Raw genomic sequence first — 18,721 nt, 5'->3', positions numbered from 1 at the left:
TAAATAACTTACATTATTTCCGTTTTATTTATTATCCGACTCTGAACAGTGTTTTATTTGGAAAAAGACTGAATTCTCTCAGTTACTTCAGTCTATGACTGACTCTTGACGCATGTCAAGATACATTAGTTAATATTAAACCCACAAACTAGCAAAATTAGTAAAAAACAGATGTCTTTGGAGGGTTTCTTTGCAAAGGAAAAAAGGCCCAGTGAGGAGACAGAAGAAGAGTCTATGACAACTACTAAGAAAAAGAAAGCTGCATTTAACAGACAACAAGTGGATATATTGCAACAAGTGATTCCCATGCACCAAGCCCGCTCTGCATAATATATGTGGAGACCAGCTCTCCAATGAGGCAATGAAGCCTTCAAAACTGCTTCGTCACTTGGAGACATTAAAAAACAAGCCTTTGGACTAGTTTAAAAGAAAAAAGCAGGAACAACAGGGACAGAAGCCATTACTGAGGGCCTCCACAACAACAAATACAAGTGCACTGAGAGCATCATACTTGGTGGCTAACCATATTGCTAAGGCTAAAAAGTCATTCACTATTGGTGAAGAATCGATCCTTCCTGCCACTAAAGACATTTGCTGTGAACTTTTCCCCTTAATATTGGTATGATCCCAGCTCAGGCACTGAGCGAGGGGGCGGGGCAGCTGCTGCCTGCGAGTGCGCTGTTGGAGAAGCGCAGCGAGGCAGACAGAGAACTGAAGTTTGACCAGGTTCCAAAGGAAATCATTCGTACTGTACAAATAATGTAAATATGACGGTGCATCACAAAAGATTGATATCAAACTGATCACTTGACCCATATTATGTTACTTGCTCTTCAAGTGAATCAACAAAAGGTGAAATGAAAAGCCGAACAACAACAATGCTGTTTCTTTAGAGTCTTAGCTTACATGTGTGTTTATTTCATATTTTCAGTTGTTTCCCTCCACGGCTAAATAAATCGGTTTCAGTTATGCACTGATATACAAGAATGGACATAAGGAGCTTCTTTCAAAGAAAAACTCTGGTAGATGTTATTTTATATATTATGCTTTGTATGTTGTTCAGTATATTTCTATGCAAAACAAAAGGAATTTCAATACACAGCAGTACATTCACAGTTGAAACCAGATATTTACATACACTTTATGGAAAACACAAGAACATTTTTTTACTGTACAACATCAATTTAGAGTAAACTTGTTTTGTTTTGCATAAATAAATATTGAAATATATTTTGAATTAGTTAAAGAGAGAGAGCTGTCTCTTTTTTATCACTTTCACCAAATTTAGGAGCACATATACACTAAGTTTATTGTTAATTAATAAGAAAACTCCAGACGATTCCATTCTGAGCTGAAGAAGCTTCTGATAGGTTGGTGGCACACCTGTGGATGCATATAAGGCAAAACACAGAGCCTGTTTCTTTGACATGGGAAAATCAAGAGATGTCAACCAAAACACCTGGAAAAGAATTGTGGAGCTCCATAAGTGTGGCTCAGTTTGAATACAATTTGGTGCCATTTACAATTAAGAAATACAGACAGTTTCTCTCTTTACTCTTAAAGTTAACAAATATGTTTTTTATATTTATCAACATAAAAAATAAACATTTAGTCTGATTTGATGTTACAATTAAAAAAGTGTTTTTGTTTTTATCTGAAGAGTTTGTAAATATCTGGTTTCAACTGTATATTTGATGATGTTGGTGTTTGGTTTGATTGTCAGCACAAAGAGGGAGAGAGAGAGGACAGAACAGAGATGAACAAGAGCAGGTGAGACACACATGTTAGTCAAATGGTTGTTTACCAAAAGTATCAGCGTATCATAGGTCCTCATGTATCTCGTACCTAGTGTTTCTTTTTAGGTTTGTTATTTTTCAAATTCTATATTTATTAAGTTTTGCAGGCTTGTTTGCACAACAAGGCTGAATAATTATCTAAACTTTTCTCAATCTAAATAGTGGACTTTGGTAGAATTAAAAAATAAGTGTAGTGCAGGTCTATGATGATTTTTAGTGCTACTATCATCTAGCTCTGATTCTGGTTCTGTCTTGGTTAAATCCTAAGTAGTCCTGCTTCTGAACTGTTGTAGTCCTGTTTTAATTCCGGATCAGTTCTGGGTCTGGTTGAATTGGGGTTTAGTCCTCGTGTCTTGATACAGCCCCGACTTTGTTCTGCCTTGCTGCTTAATTAAAAAACTACTTTAAGGTGTCCTGCACATGTGATATATTTTTCCCTATATGAATATGAACTCAAAACAGAGCCAATTAATCTTTCAGTCATTTCTTCCCCCCCACCCCCCAAGTCCCAGATGCATACTACCCTTTAGGGCTAAGCCCCGGGTGTATCAAATGTCTGCCTCTGCTCTGCTCTACAACAGAATCACAAAGGTGTCTCCAATAAGCTGCAGAGATGATTGTTGTTTTAATTTTTTAACGGTACACAAGCAAAAAATTAGAAGAGAGGTCATGAAGTTTCTTACTAAACAGTAGCGCCCTCTGCAGTTTGTGTGTGGAAGTGCAAAAGCTTACAGCACCTGGTATTCCCAGGCGGTCTCCCATCCAAGTACTGACCAGGCCCGACCCTGCTTAGCTTCCGAGATCAGACGAGATCGGGCGTGTTTAGGGTGGTATGGCCGTAAGCGAAAGGTCAGCTCAGAAACGGCGTTTTTATACATGCTGTAATGACACATACACGCTTACGTTTTTGTTTTCTATATTTAAGTTAAAATGTCCAAACGACAAAAATGTTGGACTTCCAAATCGACCCAACACACCGTGTGCTCTCTGTCACTTTAACACTGTGCTGTAATCAACGAACATGTCTTCTTATCGTGATGTTACTGCGGGAAAAGCATTTTTGCAGCTCAATTTGAAGCTGCAGTTAATAACGAAGGTTTGCATGTTGTCGCTGTAACATATGAAGTTTAGCACAATAATATAGATCAAACTGTGAGACATTTGCCACCAATAAAAGGTCTTTTTCACAGCTTTGCTTTCGCTTACGGCCATACCACCCTGAACACGCCCGATCTCGTCTGATCTCGGCTGCTAAGCAGGGTTGGGCCTGGTCAGTACTTGGATGGGAGACCGCCTGGGAATACCAGGTGCTGTAAGCTTTTGCACTTCCACACACAAACTGCAGAGGGCGCTTCTGCTCCTGCTTGTGCTAAGAGGCATGAGAAGTTAACATTTATGGGTGATAAAATCCTTTTTCTATATTTTTAACATGAGAATATCAGTTTTCCATCTTGTGTTCCAGAGTAATCGGACAAAAGACAAACGTAGAACAAGGAAAAAAGAGGCCAAGTGTCTCACCTATAAAACAAAATAGAATAGAATAGAATAGAATTCAACTTTATTGTCATTGCACATGCACAGGTACAGGGCAACGAAATGCAGTTTGCATCCATCCAGAAGTTCTTTAGTGATATAGATATATTACAATATATATTAGCAATAATATAGATATGTGAGTATATTACAGAAATGGGTCTATTATGGTATGTTATAATGTACACGGTATGAAGTATGTTGTGAATATTCTATAACTATAAGTATGTACAGACTGTAGTGAGTACAAGCTATGTACAGGATATGAACAGGATATAAATATGAAAAACTATACAGAATATGAAATAAATAACTTTACAGAATCTGGGATATACAGCTATACAGAAATGGGAACTATGCAAGTTGTAAACAGTTGTAGGATTAAAGATTATCGAATGTACAGAATGATTATTTACACAGAGCTATACAGTAGCTGAAAATTACTGTTTTCTGAATAGTCTCACACAGATAAACATTTGCAGGGAATACCTTTTCCTTCAAAACAAACGTCACAGACTGTGTTTTTCTTTACTGATTGTATTTGAGTAGAAACTCAGATTAAAATGGCATGAGTGCTCATAAAACGATTTAACTGTAAAAGTAGGTGTAGTGGATCACTTTGCATAGATGTAGATAAAAGTGCAGTAAGCAAAGACTACAGTGGTCATTGAGCAGCTGTTCCTATAATGTGAATCTGGGATAAAGGCAGAGATTATTTGTTTGCCTTTGTTTCCTGGTTCTTTCTTTCTTATCCAAATGGAAAAAGAGAGCATAAAAGTACTGTTTACAAGCAGCTTATCTACCTCATTGTGCCCACTATCATAAAATCTTGGTTGAGCACTGAGCCATCTACCACTCGAAATTGAACCTGTGTGGGACAACAACAAAGTCCAGTATACTAAGTTTCAGTAATGTGCAGTTTTTTCTGTGGAAGATGTAAATCTAAATAGATGTCCTATTGTATGCATAATATAGCACTGAAATGTATAAAACAATTTCTAAAGACAAATTTCAATTTATTTTAGATTTTCTCAAATCCAAACAGCGCTAAAAGCATACACACAGTCAAATATTTTTCATACGAGGTGCTGAAGGTTCTGCAATGTTCTGTCAGTGTGCCCCAGGGCAGCTGTGGCTACAATGTAGCTGCCATTACCAGTGTGTGAATGTGTGTGTGAATGTGTGAATGACTGAATGTAGTGTAAAGCTCTTTGGGGTCCTTGGGGACTAAGTAAAGCGCTGTACAAGTACAGGCCATTTACTGTGCGTGTGTTTATGCTCAAGTGTATGAATAAATTAGTCAGTTTGAAACAGTTGCAATTTAAACAGTAGAAGAGTGGCACTATATTTATATATTTATAAAGAATTTCAAACAACAATTAATTGATGGTCAAAGCAGGTTTATTTAATTAATATCCAGATTTCCAATTAGTTCCGAATTGATTCAGCAGCAAATCACATCACCAGTCACTTCAAGGCTGTATGTATTATTGTAAGGTAGACCCTACAATAATACATACAGAGAACCCAACAATCATATGACCCCCTATGAGCAAGCACTTTGGCGACAGTGGGAAGGAAAAACTCCCTTTTTACAGGAAGAAACCTCCGGCAGAACCAGGCTCAGGTCGGGGCGGCCATCTGCTGCGACCGGTTGGGGTGAGAGACTGAAGACGTTTGTTGTAGGTCTGATTGAAGGACTGATGTGATGGTAAGTTGTCTGCTGCTCCGCTTTGAATATTGAGAGATTAGTTGATGGATTTCAAGCCAAATTGTGCCCAAGTTTAAGACCACATTCATTGGTTGTTTTTGTTGATGTTATTGTTTTGGGGTTTTTTTCCACAAGAATTTCTAGCTCCCCTAGAATTCTGGCCACCCAAACGATGATTGCTGCTGAGAGAGCACAAGGTTTTGTCCCCCTGTACTATTCATGTCAGTGCAGGGGGTTCTCCTTGAGAGGCCAGGGTGGAAAAAGGGATGCTTCAGAACCTCCAAGGGTGTTATGCGCTGATTTGCATCCAAGGCCAACATTTCTTTGATTAGCCTTACAAATAATGTTTGGCCATTTTCCGGTCCTCGCCTAACCTTTAGCAGTTGTTCGAGGTCATCGAGACGCTTAAGTTTTATATATCGAGTTTCTTTAGATCGATAATGTGTCTCGTATTGAAATTGTTCTTGGGTCTTAAATGTCCAGCGCTGTTTGTTGTAGTTATCCTCGATGAAGTAGCAGTCAGTGTACAAGCCAGACTCTAGGAGATGATCTGGTAGCTGACCCTGGGTTTCAATTATGAATTTTAAAACATCATAATCGTCTTCCCCAGGATAGAGAGGCACCCCTGTAGCAAGCTCCACAGCTACCAGCCCCAGAGACCACATGTCGATTGCTTCGTGGTATGGAATGCCAAGCATAACCTCAGGTGCACAATAACCAATTGTCCCCACACGGTCACCAGGAATCACTGCAGAAGCAGGACATGCGAGGCCAAAGTCTATGAGTTTGACTTTGACGGGAGACTCACTGCGGTTCACAACCATGATGTTTCCAGGTTTGAGGTCAGCATGCACTATTCCCACAGAACCCAGGTGGAACAGAGCATTTGCAAGCTGATGCAAAATTGGCCTGAGTTCTCTCATTGGGAGACCTCGGTTATTCCGGTCCCCAATGTAGTCCCACAGGCTTTGGTCGAGCAGTTCGAAATTCAAGCAAATGCGCTGTCCATCGAGGAAATAGTCGTTCCATTCCACAATGTTGCACCTGTCTGGATCCAAGCGTCGTAGCTGCTCCAGGATGAAAATTTCCAGTTTTGCCTGGAGCAGAATTTCAGGGTCGCTCTTGTTGACTTTAATAGCAACAGTTTTGTTATTTTTTGTATCGCGACATCTGGTTACCAAACCAAAGCCTCCTTCTCCAAGGAAGGCCTCTACCACGTGGTGATCTCCTAAAATGGTCCCTTCTGTTATTTGAAGATCATCTTCAGAGGCAGATGGGTTGGCTGAGGTGTTGATGTCTCCTTTTTGAGGAAATTCAACTGAGTTTTGGAAACTGCAGCTGAATTTTTGCGATCCATGACTTTTCCAGCTTGAAGGCTGCTGAGAGAGCACAAGGAGTTCTCCCCCTGTACTATTCATGTCAGTGCAGGGGGTTCTCCTTGAGAGGCCAAGGTGGAAAAAGGGATGCTTCAGAACCTCCGAGGGTGTTATGCGCTGATTTGCATCCAAGGCCAACATTTCTTTGATTAGCCTTACAAATAATGTTTGGCCATTTTCCGGTCCTCGCCTAACTTTCAGCAGTTGTTCGAGGTCATCGAGACACTTAAGTTTTATCGATCGAGTTTCCTTGGATCGATAATCTGTCTCGTATTGAAATTGTTCTGGGGTCTTAAATGTCCAGCGCTGTTCCTTGTGGTTATCCTCGATGAAATAGCTGTCAGTGTACAAGCCAGACTCTAGGAGATGATCTGGTAGCTGACCCTGGGTTTCAATTATGAATTTCAAAACGTCATAATCGTCTTCCCCAGGATAGAGAGGCACCCCTGTAGCAAGCTCCACAGCTACCAGCCCTAGAGACCACATGTCAATTGCTTCATCATATGGAGTGCCAAGCATAATCTCAGGTGCACAATAACCAATTGTCCCCACACAGTCACCAGGAATCACTGCAGAGGTGTTACATGCGATGCCAAAGTCTATAAGTTTGACTCTGACTTGAGACTCACTGCGGTTCACAACCATGATGTTGACAGGTTTGAGGTCAGCATGCACTATTCCCACAGAACCCAGGTGGAATAGAGCATTTGCAAGCTGATGCAAAATTGGCCTGATTTCTCTCATTGGGAGACCTTGGTTATTCCGGTCCCCTATGTAGTCTGACAGGCTTTGGTCGAGGAGTTCAAAATTCAGGCAAATGCGCTCTCCATCGAGGAAATAGCCGTTCCATTCCACAATGTTGCACCTGTCTGGATCCAAGCGTCGTAGCTGCTCCAGGATGAAAATTTCCAGTTTTGCCTGGAGCAGAATTTCAGGGTCGCTCTTGTTGACTTTAACAGCAACAGTTTTGTTGTTTTTTGTATCGCGACATTTCGTTACAACACCAAAGCTTCCTTCTCCAAGGAAAGCCTCCACCATGTGGTGATCTCCCAAAATGGTCCCTTTAGATATTCCAAGCTCATCTGAGCCGAAGGCTGGGTTGGCTGACATGGTGTAATGTGTCTGTTTGCGCTGTGAATTGGTGAGAAACAAAACTGAACTTGTTTTGGTTTCTCTCGTAAATTGCTCTCAAAGCTTCTCAAAAGGGTTTTAGTTGCTGCAGGTCAACGTCCGTTAAGCATAAAGTAACAGGTGAGCGCTCCTATTTATAGGTTTTGGATCAAAGCAAAGTTATGACGTCAGAAAGGATCAAAGCAAAGTTACCACGTCACAAGCGATCGAAGCGATTCTAATATGTGCGCATGCGCACATATGAGAAGCGATCGAAGGGATTCTAATATGTGCGCATGCGCACACACGTGCTTGTTTGTGTAATATTGTTCACACTAAACTTGACCCTAATCAATTTAATATCAGTCAATCAAAGAAAATGTTAGTTTTGGAAAATTTTAAAATGACATAACTGACAGTTAAAACATTTTTTGTTCATGTATTTGTATTTGTATTGTCTTCGGAATTTTTTTTTGCATACCATGTCAAGCTTTTCTGTATATAGTCATGTCGTAGATTTCGGAGCAAACAAGAAATTGAATTGGATTTTAATATTGCAGTGCTTGGATTTCGGATTTGGTGCTTAAAACTTCTTGAAACTGTAACCGTATTTCATTCACCACAAAGAACTATCTGATTGAATAGTTTTCTTATCAGATAGAGAAATAAAACGAGTCGCAAAGTCTAAAAGCAACATTTGTCTGCCTGGGCTGTACCTCTGCACGTTAGTCTGTTTCAATGTGTGACCCCCCACCCCCTCCCTGATCAGTCGGGGGTGAGTGCGCTAATGTGCCTGGAGGCCGTTTTAATGAGTGTTTGCTGGAAAACGAAAAATACAAGAAGGATTTGTACGTTTTCACAACGGGGGAGTTGCGTAAGTACTAGTAAATAATTTTCTCGAGTGTGTACGTTACACATGTTATTTGTTTAAAATTGGTATTATTATTTTGCTAGCTAGCAAACTCGCGGGATAAAGGATTGAAGTGCACTCAGTGCGATACAATACGGTGGCGCTATTCTAACAGTTAGTTATTGCAGGGTAACTTGTAGAATATGCTGTGAATTGAACCAAGATTACACAGCAGTAGCAGTAATACGAGTTACTTCCCTCAAGTGAAAGCGTTAAACGTTAGCCCGATGCTTAACTAGCCAACGTCAGGCTTTCTGATTGAAGGCTAAAAGCGACGTTGTCACCAAGTAAACAGAATATTGATGATATTTTTGTGTATCGCTGCAGCCTTTTCAAGTATTAACCTGGTGTCTTTGGGAACAGCTTAGGGGGAAATGACGGTAATATGACTGAACCATATGGGAAGAAAGAATAGGCACTTTTTTGTGCTAGCGAAGTTTCCTCGCTTTCATTCAAAATCTGTTTATCATTAAACAATTGAAACATAATGGCTTCGAGCTGACATTGAGGCCTGTGGGGCACTATCAGCCACTGAGACAGTAGACAAGTGACTATTTCACACTTTAAGGCTGCCTGTTTATTTAAGGGAGATGAACAGTACATTCTAACTGTACATAATAATATCAATGATGATAGATTAAATAAATGGGTTTTTGAAAGACGCTTGTGCATTTTTAAAGTCTAAAGTGTTGAATTGATCTGAGTATGTCATGTGTTCAAAGCCTCTCCCAGTCAGTGCTGTTCTCTATGCCTGTCTTACTCTACATGATGTTATTAGCACAAACACTTTAAAGGTGATAATTAGGTCTACAACAATAACACAGACTGCAATGTAGTTAAGCGTCTTACAGTTAGTTTTGAATGAATGAACTTAAAAAACAACACAAGCAAAGATCTGTCTCCTCCTGTTTTTTGTGTCACATAAGAAAGAAGCATCAATATCTGATGAGAAGACTTATTCATTTGGCCTTTCACGTGGTCTTACTCAGGTGATGCGAAGTGAAATATGCATCCTTTTTATGGTAATGTGCTGGAAAATGTTGAAAATGGACATTAAACGTGCTTACAAAGTGCTTGAATTTGACCCTGAAAGGTGTATGAAGCCAGAAAAAGTCACACTTGGAGTAAAAACCTCTCATAGCAAGTTAATCATATTCAATTGATTTGATGCTTTCAGCACAAAATTTAGCCACACAGTCAGGACAGCGTCTGCTTTACCTTCATCGGTAAACGTGTTTATGCAGTACATAGTAACAGTGTGGCTGAGTCCTCTGGTTCAAATCAGTTCCAGTACATTTGGAGATGTAAGTCTTAACCTTTCACATGCATCGGGAAGGAAAAAACATTTAATCTGCACAGTACTGCCGAAGTGCAGCGATACATTGTGAAGTGCACATTTGCATTTGTCATACAGTACCGAGCAAAAGTCTTGAACCACCCCCTTATTTTTTCGTGTTTTGCCAGGTCAGTCTGTGTTAACGGTGTTATTAACTGCATTCTTCAACTAAAGAAGTGAGAACAAATGATGTGGGCTTTTGTTTTTTTGCAGTACGCTGCAGGTAAATGTGTACAGATACAATTTAAAATTGGTTCTTTGTTAAGTTTTGTGGTCCTTTCCGTGACTTAGGTGTCTGTTTATGTTTGAATGTTTCAGAGATTAGTGTGAAGGGTCTTAACAGACAAAAAGTGGTCAAATACAAGCCCTGGATTAAAAATCAGAAACACTTTAAAAAGCCTGGAGAGCTATTCCTTAATACCACTTTAAAGATTACAGGGAAGTCCGGATCCCTGGAAGCAAATGAGGGATGGCTCAAGACTTTTGCACAGTGCTGTACATGTCATGTTCCCTGTTTTATAGCTCAGCTCAAACTGACACGTTCTCACTAACTGCTTCTCATTTTCTCCACAGTAAACTTTGACCACTTCCAGATACTGCGGGCCATCGGGAAAGGAAGCTTTGGAAAGGTAATGCAGCCTCCATTTTTCACGCCACTTGTATATTGTTTGCCCTTAATTACCCACCACGGTCGTCATCTCTAAAGAATCAGTGCAAGCGAAGCGAAATGTGCTGGGATTACACTTTAGTTCTCGTGTGCTGCTGTTATTTAATAACAGTTATAAATGCAGCTTATGTAATTATTTCTATAAAGTCAGTTAGAGGAGAGCCGATTTCTATTTCATCTCACTCAATCTAGGTGGGAATTTTCTCATCCCAACAGGTAACGATGCTATGTGACAAATCATCGGTATGTGTAAATGTGTTTATTGTTCTGATCATGAATCGCTTTGAAAAACACTACCTGATAGGGTTAAGGTTAAAGTTATGGATAGAGTTAATGTTAGGAGCCTCTGCTCCAAGTGTGTGTTACTGCTGCGAGCAGCGTTCGGTTGTTTTCAAATGGGAATCTGGAGCATCTCATAAGGATGCGGAAAGATACCTTTCACGTTACTATGAGATGCCTCAGGCCATGACAAACTTTTGGTATGTTATAAGAACTGAGGGCAGCTGTATTTGGGCCTTTATTGGCTACAGAGATTCATTAGAGGTAAGGGTAAGGAAATGTGGCTTCCAGTAATTGTCCTGAACATACACCTGAGAAAACTTCAAAATCAGAAAAAAAGCATCAAAGTAATCTTAAAATGTGTAATGTGCTTGTTACTCTGCTACAACTGGGATCATGTACCGCATAAAAAGACTAGATAGTCTATGTGATGTGGATGCTAGAGCGAAAGCCATGGTTGATATTTGACCTTGTAGTATTTTATAGTTTCCTTCCTGGAGCCAAATAGAGAAACAAATGAAGGCCCCAATTGCAAGAAGATGCTAGCATAAAACAAGCAATATAAAGACAACATATTCTGATCAAATAGCGCTGCAGTCATTGTCTTCATACTGGTAGTGATGATGCATTTCTGATAAATGCCTGTAAAAGAAAGACTAACCATATATGGTGCTCAGTGGTGAAACTGCTTTGTAAGTTCCTTACAAACCATTTTATACTGATTAAAAAACCAGAAATGAGAATGCTATATCTGAGCAGAGATAAGCAACAGACAGCTGTGAAAGTAAGATATTCAAATTCACTGAGCCAAAGACGCAGCTACAGAACTCATGACTCAAGAGTTTGCAAAATATATCCTTTCAAGAAACAAAGTTAAAAATGAGCTTATTGTTCATTATGATAGCGAGCGATATTCCACAGGGCATTGACAGATCCAAACCACTTCACACTTCACACACTTTAGAATTAATCCTGAACAGCTCACCACAACATTGTTTTCTCCACGGGATCTGCACACAGGAAAATAAATAATGATGGGACATACTGAACATTTGTGGAGAAATCCAGTACGTTTTTTATGAAGCACGTATCAAGGCTTGCTTATTTAAGAGTGAGTAATGTCTCTGATAAGAAAATTATTAGAGTCTTGCTGTTTCAGAAAGTGGTTTGAGTGCTGGTGTGATTAATGACCATATACAGTGGTCCCTCGTTTATCGCAGGAGTCACTGATAGATGAAATCCATGAAGTAGCCAACTTTATTTTTTACAATTATTATAGATGTTTTAAGGCTGTAAAACCCCTCACTACACACTTTATACACTTTTCCCAGGCAGGCATGAACATTTTCACACTTTTCTCTCTTGTTTGAACACTCTCAAAGTCTTGTAGAAAAATAAGTCCAGTGTTATAGAAGGAAACCAAAGGCACCCGCCGGTGACGATGTTTTGTCGACATTGTTGTGTTTGTTGGGGAGAAAACTTACAAACATACAGTACAGCACGTCAGAGTCACACTGCTAGCGATCGAAGCTTTATGTAAATTTGACCAGCTGAACGCATTCTGTACTGTACAGGAGACACAACACGAGATTGATTGACAATGGTCTAATTGTCTACAGCCAGTCAGGACGCAGAATACAATGCACTTAAAAAAATAAATAAAAAATGCAACAAAAAAGAAAAAATCAGCGAAACAGTGAGGGACCACTGTATGTGCTATTGGATCCCTGCAAAATTCTTCTGCTCATGTTGGAGATTCACCTTTTTCACCTCTTTTTGTGTGTGTGCCAAGCAACTGGGGTACAACAACACCTAATCTATATAATCTAAGCAGAGGTGCATCTATCCAAATCTTTACAGGCTTTCTGTGGGATACCCTTAAACCCCTGCCTACTTAGTACCACGTGAAAGGGTTTTTCTCCAGAGATGGAGAGGTTATTACCAAAAAGAGAAACTGGCTGAGCCAAGGCACAGCAGAAAAAATATTATTTTTAATTAAACTTTATTTTTATAGAACCAAATCACAAATGTGCTTTATATTGTACGATAAAACCCTACAGTAATACAAGGACAACAGAAGACCCAACAATTATATGAACCCCTATGAGCAAGTAGGGTGACACACAAGCAGGTAGGGATGGCATTCTCAATATCACTTATCAATATGATTCTCTTATTGATTCTTATTGGGTTGTAACTGGCTCCACGTTGAGATCTACAACCATCTCTAAGCAGCATATTAAAGGCATTACATTCATGCAGATGAATTGCATGCTGTGGGTCAAATGTTTGTGCATGTTGGAGGCATCACCCGTTCTTATAGAGTTCAATACTGGGGAAACATGAACCTAGTCAAAAAAGTAATGCATTACACAGAACAGTGTTCTTAAAAGTATTGCAATGCATTATTTACTCATTACATCTGTCATTTTTTACAGTGTGGTATGTTGGAGCAGCAGTTTATCGGCAGCTGAGAGGAAGAGGTTGGATAAACTCATCAGGAAGGCCAGCTCTGTTCTGGGATGCACCCTGGACCCAGTGCAGGTGGTGGGAGACAGAAGGACTCTGGCCAAAATAACATCTCTGATGGACAGAGTCTCCCACCCCATGCATGTAGATGTTGCTGAACTGCAGAGCTCCTTCAGTGAGAGACTGCTGCATCCTAGATGCATGAAGGAGCGTTTCCGCAGGTCCTTCCTCCCTGCAGCTGTCAGACTGTACAATCAGAACTGCTCCCAACAAACATAGATGTTTACATCAATGCTGTAACTGCAATAAGTTAGTTAATTAACCAATTCGCACTACAACCTGGTTTGCCTCTTACCTGTAATTATTTTTATTTAATTTAATAACTGTACAGTACTCTCTGTTTATAGTAACCATTGTCCTTAATGTAAATATGTAAGAAAAATTGTGTATGTTTCTGTTCTGTGTCCTGTGTCCTGTTTGTTTGTATATGTGTCTTTTTGGCTGCTGTTACAACCAAATTTCCCCTTGTGGGACAATTAAAGGATTATTCTATTTTATTCTACTTTTGTGTTACTCTGTAAAATAGCTGAAACACATTGTCACATTATAACCAGTAACAGTATAAACCTTAGGAAACAGTCCCACACACCAACACAAATCCCGGTCCTAATGAGGACACACATATGAACTTTCTCTTAGTATTTAGGTATGAACACAATGTAACAATGAAAGCCAGCCTTTAAAGCGATCGCCACAGTGATTCTACTTTGGAAACACGAACAGGTAGAAGTGGAGGCGTCAAGCCTGATCGTTCAACCTGATTGTTTGGCCTGCAAATATGCAAGAAAACTTTTTTTTTCGTAAAACAGTAGAAAAGCCAGCTATGAGTGACAAACTACATTTGCGTGATGCTGTGGTCATGTTGCATTAAGTTTCTGAAACACAAACAGAGAAGTGGTACATTTTCTTAGAACTGGTGCACTGGTGATGTAGGTGATAATTTAAATGATTACATAAGGCGGTGCTGCTGAAATGTATAAAAATGAAAGTGACAAGAACCAAGTGTTCTTTGTTCCAGTTTGACTGACTTGAACGTAACAGCGTGTCTCAGCTACACTCTGCTCATCTCGAGTCTTCGCTCCTCATTTGGTAAGAATGTTTTGTTTGTGCAATAAAAATATTTAATTCTCAACAGGCTCATGTTCTACACCTCCAAGGAAGTATAACAACCCTCGCTCCTGCCACACTTTACCTACTTTTACAATCCAGACACGGGCTTAAAAACATGCTGACATTATCTGGGTTCTGTGAGCACACAAATCCTGCATAAGCTACATGCATGTACAGTTTGAGACCAGTCTTTATGTTAGATAATCTTTCATTTTCATTCACACTGACTATCAGATGTTGCCTATTCAGTCATGTATTTGATTTATTGTAATCTTTCGCCAGCTTCAGAGCCTTTCACCTGCTGCTCCACACGACCCACTTGTGCCTGAACCGCTGCAGGTTAACCAACCAACCAACCAACCAACCAACCAACCAACCAACAACCACTCATTCACTCATCAGTGAAGCAAAAATAAGGTAATCTCATGCTGGATGCCTTTTAGTGCAGCAAAGGTCGTGAGGTTCTTGAGTTGAGTTTTATTCGTTTTCAGATGTGCAGTGCAGATTTGTTATTACAGACCAAGCCACAATACACGAGGAGATGTGAGGAAAGCTTCCAGCGTTTACATTTATGATGATTTCATGTCCGAGTCGACGTTTAAGTTCTTGCAAATTGTTTCATTGTGTGATGTAAAGATTTCTGGCTGGCGATCAGTTTGTGAAAAGACAAAATCAAAATTCTAATGTGTCTCACTATAAGACATTTAGATTCAACAGCAATTTAAGACTCGGCCCCTTAGTTCCAGTAAAAGATACTCTTAATGCTTCTACACACCAAAACACTTATGATACGTTCATGCTCCATAGTCTGTGGGAACAGTTTGGGGATGGCCCCTTCCTGTTCCAACGTCACTGCACACCAGTGCACAAAACAAGATCCATAAAGACATGGATGAGCGAGTTTGGCCGGCACAGAGTCCTGATCTCAACCTGAAAGAACTGCTCATAAATAGAGCAGAGACTGCAAGTTAATGTGTGAGATCAGTGGCTGACCTCATAAATTCCCCATACACTCCTAAACGCTGTGGAAAGCATTTACAGGGAGGTCGACATCATATGGATTAAAAATAGGATGTAATTCAAGTTTATATGTGTGTGTGAAAGCAGAGGAACAGAATCTTTTGGCAACATAGTGTATGTAACAGTAGAATATGAATGAAGGGGAAGGAGTGTATGAGAAGTCCCTGAGCACCCAAAGACAAAAGCAAAGTAACTAAGCAATCATTCAGCAGCTGATCCGACGCTTCTTGCTGGGCTTGAAGCCAGAATAGGAGCAGGCTCAACAGGAGAGGGCTGGGTGATAGTTGAAGCCTCTGCTTCCTGTTAGATTTGTATTGTTGGATTGTCATTTATGCTTAGAAATATATATTTATATATGCTTAGAAGTATATATTCATTTGTAGATTGAAAGAATGTCTCATCCTAGGAGGTCTGTAACAACTCTGTGTAGCATGAAGAGGGGGGTGCGTTCACTCCTCTTCAGAGAGACACTTGGCTCCAGGCAGGTCTCCCTCATGCATGAGTAACACAAAGAACTTTGCCTACTTGTGTCTTGATTTTTGCTGTGTAGTAAACTGTGGTTTATGCTACAAACCTATCACTTCCCATTCTACTTTAGGAACCACAAGTTAGCATGTAGACTCAAATTTATTACATATTTGTTGCAATAATTTGTGCTTTTTCTGGATAAAATTCTCAATCAGAATATTGTTTCTGTTTTTTCTTCACCAGGTAATAATGAGGATCCTGTTTATCTGTTTGCTGCTCATTGCCTCTGAGAGTTCAACGCTTGAAGAAACCCGCTATGGCCAGTTTAGAAGACAGCACATAAACGCCAAGATGACTGCAAAGGATTGTGATACGGTTATAAGAAGGAAACAGATCTACAATGTTGACAACAGCTGTAAAGATACCAACACGTTCATCCTTGATAATCCAAGTGAGATCAAAAACATTTGTGTTGAGGGAAAATTTGATGAAACACTTCAAATGACAAAAAGTCACAAGATGTTCAAAGTTGTTAAGTGTGAACTAAGGAATGTGGGAGCCAGAAAACCCAGATGCCAGTATACTGGTAATCTCCTCACTAACAGATATGTTGCAGTTGATTGTGAAAATAATTTACCTGTACACTTTGCAAGAGACATTCTGGTCTTAGACGGCTAACAACTAGTGTTAAGTATGTTCAGGAAAGCCCCTAATATTATTTTTTCTTTTCTCTTTGGTGGAAGCAAAACTTAGCTGTGAAGACTGTTAACCTGTAGCTAAACACACAATGAATTTGAATCTCTCTAAAACTGCAAAGTAATCACAGAACATCGAACGATTCCTGAAGCTCGTGTTGCTTTGAGTTTGTGGTCCAAAGCATTAACATGTCGTAACAGTAACATGCTGCCACTTGTTCAGTGATTCTGTCATCAGCCATGGCTGGCTTGTGACGCAGTGCCAAAGGTGACTGTGTTTCTGTGATACTTTTACAGTCTGGGGGATGTCAATGACTAGTCTCATGATCACACACATTTCACTGAACACACATGAGCTGTTTCTGTCATGAATCGCTGTGCGGCAGGCAGGAGTTGGACCCAAAGTGCAGGACTCACAGACTCAGGGAGGTGAACTCAAAACTCAGCTTTATTTGCTGGCAGGGAAAAAACATACAAACTAATCTAAACTGGGAACTTGGAAAACTCACAGAGAGACACACAGGGAGATCCACACAGCATGAGGGACGACGCGACACTGACTCAGAGAAACACAGGGTTTAAATACACTGGGAAGTAACGAGGGGAATGAGACACAGAAGGAGGGCACAGCTGGGAGAAATCAGGACTGACGAGACAAGCAAAGCAGGACGCATTCACATGAGACATGGACCATCAAAGTAAAACAGGAAGTATCACACAGAGACGCGAACTTGACACAGTGGAGACAGCAACTAAGAAATACAGAGACATAAACCATAAGGCAGAGGTCTAAGAACCAAAATACACAGGGAAATACTCAGCTGGGAACACAAGAGACTAGACTAGAGAGAGTAACAAAAAACCAACCATGAGAACATAATGCACAATGCAGAGTGACAGAAAACAAGAAACTCAAACATGCAAAGACACACAATTACACAGAACAGAGGGGACACAGAGAGACATGAAGGGCAAGGGATCAAAACTAGAAGCCATAGAATAAATCACACACAAGTACAATAATACAAAAATCACAAAGAACTAAAAACGCTGGGTCAGGAGACCCAGGACCGTGACAGTTTCTCTGTCAGTCACAGCAGGAGGAAGACTGTCACTTTTTTGTCTTTTTACCTTTGACTCTGTCATTTCTTTTGGAGCTTAGTAAACAACCTGAACACGCGTTAGCCACTTTTTAATTTCTTTCTTTGTTTTTAGCAGCATTCCAGGGCTGTGTGCTGCCCAGCAATTTCAAAGCATGTTTCTTGTGTTTGAGCAATAAAAAAAGTTACTAAAAAAACCATCTGGTTACACGTCATTTTTCTTTATACTACCTGAGCTGGTACATAATAAATACAACAATAAATACTGTACCTTCTACAACACGACTTGTGTAGATGAGTTAGTAATATCTCTCCCGAGCTTGCAGAATTAACTAAATTAAACCACATCCCACTTTTAAAGACAGTAGAAGGCGACCTGGCTAGATGGATTTCTCTACCCATATCACTCATGGGAAGGGTCGCCGCTATAAAAATGATGGTCTTGCCAAAAATAAACTATTTATTTTCAATGATCCTAAATAAGCCATCACAAGATTGGTTCAGATCTCTAGACTCGTATATTTCTAAATTCCTTTGGAAAGATAAATCCCCACGTATCAGCTTAAAAACACTACAAAGGACCAAGGATAAAGGAGGATTAGATCTGCCTAACTTTAATCACTACTTTTTAGCCAACAGGCTTCAGTTCATCTCTAGATGGTTTAAACACATCTTCTTAGATGAAACCTGGATAGATGTAGAACAGGCACTATGTAATAACCTAGAGATTTCAGACCTACCATTTATCAGCTCAAACATCAAACGACATGAATGCTTTAAAAGCATCAATATCAGCTCTTCTCTGACAGCATGGTGGGAGTTTCTAAAATTGACGGCGTCTTCATTAATCCCATGCAAACGTACACCTATCTGGAACTATCCGGACATATTACAAAACAATAACATGATAAACTTTCCAGTTTGGAGTTATAAAGGAATTAAAAACTTGGAACATATATTGGAAGGAACAGACTTTATTTTATTTGACAGACTAGTTACACAATATGGGATCAACAAGAAAATACTTTTGGAATATCAACAAATTAAATCCATAGTAAAAAAAAAGAAATTTAATTCCAGT

General features: G+C 39.8%; 1 long non-coding RNA gene and 2 other non-coding genes across 3 annotated transcripts; 2 read left to right on the top strand and 1 right to left on the bottom strand.

The window, feature by feature from the left end:
• Positions 1–2,521: 2,521 nt before the first annotated feature.
• LOC112431108 (5S ribosomal RNA) lies at positions 2,522–2,640 on the bottom strand. The gene has a single exon (XR_013096247.1). It is a non-coding gene; the product is annotated as a 5S ribosomal RNA (ribosomal RNA).
• A 356-nt stretch (positions 2,641–2,996) lies between these two features.
• LOC143415808 (5S ribosomal RNA) lies at positions 2,997–3,115 on the top strand. The gene has a single exon (XR_013096248.1). It is a non-coding gene; the product is annotated as a 5S ribosomal RNA (ribosomal RNA).
• Positions 3,116–14,267: 11,152 nt separating this feature from the next.
• On the top strand, positions 14,268–17,120 carry LOC143415739 (uncharacterized). Its single transcript, XR_013096163.1, has 3 exons — positions 14,268–14,336; positions 14,640–14,774; positions 16,089–17,120. It is a non-coding gene; the product is annotated as an uncharacterized LOC143415739 (long non-coding RNA).
• The last annotated feature ends 1,601 nt before the right edge of the window (positions 17,121–18,721 follow it).

This window comes from Maylandia zebra, unplaced genomic scaffold (genome assembly GCF_041146795.1).
Source record: "Maylandia zebra isolate NMK-2024a unplaced genomic scaffold, Mzebra_GT3a scaffold03, whole genome shotgun sequence".
In the NCBI taxonomy this organism is placed as follows: Eukaryota; Metazoa; Chordata; class Actinopteri; order Cichliformes; family Cichlidae; genus Maylandia; species Maylandia zebra.
This window is presented reverse-complemented; position numbering and strand designations above follow the sequence as displayed.